Here is a 6,000-nt window from a genome sequence, read left to right on the forward strand (position 1 = left end):
GGTGAGCAGCCAAGTGTTCGGAAAAGGATTAAAATGGGGACTCAATTGAGTAAAGAAGAAGCAGCAATATTTAAGCTCTTCCAGCATATCCTCTTTACGAGAGGGATAGAGTATGATGACTCTATGTTAAAAAAGTTGTTGCTCTGGAGGGAAGAGAAAGACTTAATCTAGGGGGTTAGTGAAGCCCTTGAGCTTGGGACTTGGGAAAAGATTGGGGCACGCTTGTGGGACGAAATTACCCTTGGGTCTAAAGAAGCAAAATCTCTAGCTACCCTGTGGCAGTTACTAAAAGAAACTATATCCACGACGAAGGTTGAGCAACAAGTAGTAAAGTCTGCTTTTGCAGCTTTTTCTGACTCGCCTTCACAAAACCATGGGGGACCGGCTGCTGTGGGTCCAACACCTGACACCGTAGTTAAGGGGGAACTGCCTGCCGCTTCAAGCGCAAAACATCTGGTTCGAAAGCTTGTGCGCCCTAGAGTGCAAATGTTTGAGGATCCAGCGCATCCTCCCTATCCTGTGCCGACAATGCCTTCACCGGCGGCAGCAATAACTAGAGATTGGGATTTTGAAAAGGATGATGGACCGCCGAAATGCCCTGACTCGAATCCTTTTCGTGCCGCTACCGCCCCTGAGCCCAGCCCCCAAATTCCCCCGCCCGCCCCTCACGTCGATGCTGACCCACCCGCCCCTCACATCAACGCCGGCCCGCCCGCCCCTCACGCCACCATCACAGCCCCCCCCCGCCTTATGACCGCTTTTACGCCACCGCCGCCACTCTACCGCCTGATGCAGAAGAATGGGAACCTCCAGAGGAGGACAGTGATACTCCAAATTTATACTCACCCGTACCATGTACACCATCATTAGCGTTGCCCCAACGGGGGCCAAAAATTGAGCAGGATTGGGGGCAGTGGACTAAGCTTTTAGATAAAAAATTACAGGAGCTACGAGACCAGTTGGAGCAAATTGGAGCAAAGAGAGAGGGGCACGAATCAGAAAAGTTAAACAAGGTTAATCCTTTTGTTACACCCTTGCCACTGTTCTCAAAGCCCCCTCTGCAAGCTAACCCTATTGCCTTGAGATGGCGAGGTCTTATTCAAGACGCAATCATAGACGGCACTGTTCTGCCGATTGACATTCTCGCTGCATTTCCAGTTACTACGAATGCTCAGGGACAAACCCAATGGACTCCTATGGAGTGGAAAATCATAAAGGAACTTAAGGGAGCAATTTCTCAATATGGGTTGTCTTATCCATATACACAACAAATGTTAACTGCCTTGTTTTGTAGTATGGTCTTAACTCCCAATGATTGTCTTAAGGTAGCTTCAGTCCTGTTAACTCCTTTGCAGCTATTACATTTTAAAAGTGGGTTTGAGGAGCTTGCTGGAAGAGCCGCTGATGATAATTTAGGGCGCAATCCTAATGATCCCTTACATGGTGTTAACATCTGAAATGTTAATAGGGAAGGGACAATTTCACCCTGATGCAGTACAGACTCATATGAGAACTGAGGTGTTACAGCAAGCTCAGCAATTGGCCTCAGCTGCTTTGAAAGCTGTGTCAGAAGCAGGAAAACCTAATCCCTCCTATATGTTGATAAAACAGGGAATTACTGAGCCATATATGCAATTTATTGATAGGTTGACAGCAGCTATTGAAAAGAATATTGATTTGGCACCTAATGCTAAAGAATCTGTGCTTATGTCCTTGGCTGTGGAAAATGCTAACCCAGCTTGTAAGTGTATTTTACAGGTTTTACCGAAATCTGCTGGCTTGCAGGAAATGATGGACACTTGTTCTAAGGTGGGCACGGCCGAGGAAAAGGCAGAATACATGGCTACTGCCTTTGCCACTGCTGTCAAACCTCTGTTACAGCAAGGTGGAGGTGATTGAGGGGGTATGAAGGGCGTGAGATGTTTTAATTGTGGGAGAATGGGACATCATAGAAAACAATGTACAGTAAAGAAAACTAACCCAGCAGGTGGTGCTTTAGGTTTTACAGGTGGTTGTACTAGATGCGACAAACATGGCCATAGGGCAACTGAATGTCACTCGAAGTATAAGAAAGATGGAACTCCATTGGGAAACTTGAATGTGAGTGCGACGCCACCCCGCACGATGCCACAAAATCAGGGTGTTTGGACTGCGTCCCCTCCGCTACAGCAGGGAGTGCTGGAGTGGACGTGGCAACAGCAATAGATTTTACCATAACTGATACCTCTCCAAACTGGCAAAAGTAGGTTTAGTAATTGCACCTGAAAAGGTACAGCGTAATGGCCCATGGAGATACCTGGGGTGGATTATTTCCAGAACTGAAGTTAGGCCCCAGAAGATGAAGATTACTACAGAGATAAGAACCTTGTCAGACGTGCAGAAATTGATAGGTGACATTCAGTGGATCTGTTCCTTATGTGGAATTACTAATGACGATTTGGCAGAACTAATGCCTCTTTTGAAGAGCAAACCACAGACAGAGGAAAAGAGAACTCTGTCAAAAATCCAGCATGAGGCCCTAGCCCATATTATGGCTAAAATATCTACTTCTCATGCTTCCCAATGGAACCCAGATTTATCTATAGCTTTGTTGTAAACAATCACTATCATCCATTTAGTCTGTTGGCACAATGGAATTTGCAGAAAAAGGATCTCTTGTGTATATTGGAATGGATCTTCTTGCCTTATCGGTTGCGCAAAACTGTTACTACATGATTGGAAGTCTTTGCCCTTTTAATTAAGTGAGGTCATGAACATTGTCAAGAATGGACAATCTGGACATTCATAAATCCATGGGTGCAGATGGGATGCACTCGCGGGTGCTGAGGGAACTGGCGGAAGTCATTGCTAGACCACTCTCCATCATCTTTACCAAGTCTTGGGAAACGGGAGAGGTGCCTGAGGACTGGAGGAAAGCAAATGTCACTCCAGTCTTCAAAAAGGGCAAGAAGGAGGACCCGGGTAACTATAGACCAGTCAGCCTCACCTCCATCTCTGGGAAAGTGATGGAACACCTTATCCTTGGTGCCATCTTAAGGCATGTCAAGGATAAGAGGGTTATGAGGGGCAGTCAACATGGCTTTACCAAGGGGAAGTCATGCTTGACCAACCTCATAGCCTTTAATGAGGAAATAACACGGTGGATGGATGATGGCAGAGCGGTGGATGTGGTCTACCTTGACTTCAGCAAAGCATTTGACACAGTCTCCCACAGCATCCTGATAGCTAAATTGAGGAAGTGTGGTCTGGATGATCAGGTAGTGAGGTGGACTGCAAACTGGCTGAAGGACAGAAGCCAGAGAGTTGTAGTCTATGGGGTGGAGTCTAGTTGGAGGCCGGTATCTAGTGGAGTGCCTCAAGGGTCAGTACTGGGACCAGTATTATTTAATATATTCATCAACGATTTAGATGAGGGAATTGAGTGTACTATCAGCAAGTTTGCTGATGACACTAAGCTGGGAGGAGTGGCTGACACGCCAGAAGGCTGTGCTGCCATCCAGCGAGACCTGGACAGGCTGGAGAGTTGGGCAGGGAGAAACTTGATGAAATATAACAAGGGAAAGTGTAGAGTCCTGCATCTGGGCAGGAACAACCCCAGGTTCCAGTATAGTTTGGGGAACGTCCTGTTAGAGAGTAGTGTAGGGGAGAGGGACCTGGGGGTCCTAGTGGACGGCAGGATGACCATGAGCCAGCAATGTGCCCTTGTGGCCAAGAAGGCCAATGGCATCCTGGGGTGTATTAGAACGGGGGTGGTCAGTAGGTCGAGAGAGGTCCTCCTTCCCCTCTACTCGGCCCTGGTGAGACCGCATCTGGAATATTGTGTCCAGTTCTGGGCCTCTCAGTTCAAGAAGGACAGGGACCTGCTGGAGAGAGTCCAGTGCAGGGCGACAAAGATGATTAAGGGAGTGGAGCATCTCCCTTATGAGGAAAGGCTGAGGGAGCTGGGTCTCTATAGTTTGGAGAAGAGGAGACTGCGGGGGGACCTTATTAGTGTATATAAATATATAAAGGGGGAGTGTCATGAGGATGGAGCCAGGCTCTTCTCAATGGCAAACAATGATAAGACAAGGGGTAATGGGTATAAACTGGAACACGAGAGGTTCCACTTAAACTTGAGAAGAAACTTCTTCTCAGTGAGGGTGACAGAACACTGGAACAGGCTGCCAGGGGGGTTGTGGAGTCTCCTTCTCTGGAGACATTCAAAACCCACCTGGACACATTCCTGTGTAACCTCATCTAGGTATTCCTGCTCCGGCAGGGGGATTGGACTAGATGATCTTTTGAGGTCCCTTCCAATCTCTAACATACTGTGATACTGTGAAGAAATTCTAGGTAGTGATCCATCACAAATTTGTTTACCTCTTACCAAAATATGGTTGGAGTGGGCACAGCAGTCTAGCACTGTTTTTCAAACTGTCTTAGTAGATTTTGTTGGCCAAGTTAGCATACATTTTCCGCCACATAAATTGTTTACCGTGCTAAAAAACAACCAATATGATGATGTTACCTTTTACTCCAACAGACCTGTTTCAGGTATAACTGTTTTTACAGATGCTATCAGAAATAATCACATAGCTGGATACGTTTGGAAAACAGAAGATGGTTGGAAGAAACAGAAAATACCTGGTCACTCTACAGATTCCTTACAAATGTTAGAACTAAGTGCTATTGTTGCAGTGTTTCAGCGATGGCCTGATACTCTGCTTAACATTGTCTGTGATTCTTTGTATGTCATAGGAATTGTTCAATGTCTAGAGAGGGCAATTTTACAGGAAGTTATTAATCGCAGGTTATGGACCTTGTTGAAAACTCTGTTACATCTTATAAATAATTGTAACTAAATATTTTATTATGCATATTCGACAGATAATGCACCTAGCTATACTTCTTTAACGCTGTCTAAAAATTTAAATAATTGGGGCATTGCTCATATCACTGGTATTCCTCATTCTTCTACAGGTCAGGCTATTATTGAACATACGCATCAGACCTTGAAACAATTGTTAGAAAAACAAAAAATGGGGGAAGAACGGCTTACCCCGGCAGCAAGAATACAGAAAGCTGTGTATGTTATGAACTTTTTGCGATTGGTAGGAGACTCTAGTGACCCTCTGTGAATTGCTGAGGTGAGTAGCTCGAGAGAGTATGCCTTCAACACCGGAGCAGGGAGGTGATCAGCGTCCAGGAGCCTCTACTCAGAGCGGCCAGAGCCACTGAGGCAGCCTCAGGTCCTCGGCAGGACTTGCCCAGGAGCCGGCAGCTCAGCTGACGCGAGCAGGGACTCACAGGGGGCGGAGCCAGGAGGAGCGGCACCAGCCCTGACTGGTTAAAAACCTGCCCCTGGGAGCACGAGCGACCAGGAGCGTGGCGAACAGGGCGGGCAAACAGGACAGGTCGAGGCAGTTTGCGGGCAAACAGGACAGGTTGAGGCAGTTTGCGCAGCAGTTCGCGCGGGCAGGCGAGCGGGATGGTGAGTACTCACTGTATGACCAGGGCCCGGTCTGGGAGCTCTGCTCTGGCTGCCCCGGCAGTGGCCAGCTTAGGCACTCAGACATAGCTGATAAGAAGGGAGGCTGCAGTGCAATGCTCAGAGTGCAGAGAGTGTCTGCACTGGTCTCCTGAGGGAACGGTGCCCAATGGGCAGGGCTGTGCTCGGTGCTCCCTGGTGGAGGTCCTCCTGCAGCAGGTGGCTGAGCTGCGGGATGCTGTCAATAGGCTGCAAGATATCAGGGAAGCTGAGAGGAAGCAGGACTGCCTCCTCCAGGCCCAAACTGTGCAGGGGCCTCAGGCATCTCATGGAGGAGTGGAGGAGGCTGTCAACCCAGGAAGCTGGGAAATAGTAACAACAAAAAAAAACAACAAAAAAAAGAGGAAGAGGACAATTAAAAACAAGGGGCTTCCTCCTAAAGCTGTTGTCCCCACCCAGAACCGCTTTGCTGTCCTGCAGGGTGCTAAGGAGGAAGGGCACTTGCACCAGAAACAACCGGCTGGTGCGCCAGT

This window comes from Psittacula echo (genome assembly GCF_963264785.1).
Source record: "Psittacula echo genome assembly, chromosome: 5".
Taxonomy (NCBI): Eukaryota; Metazoa; Chordata; class Aves; order Psittaciformes; family Psittacidae; genus Psittacula; species Psittacula echo.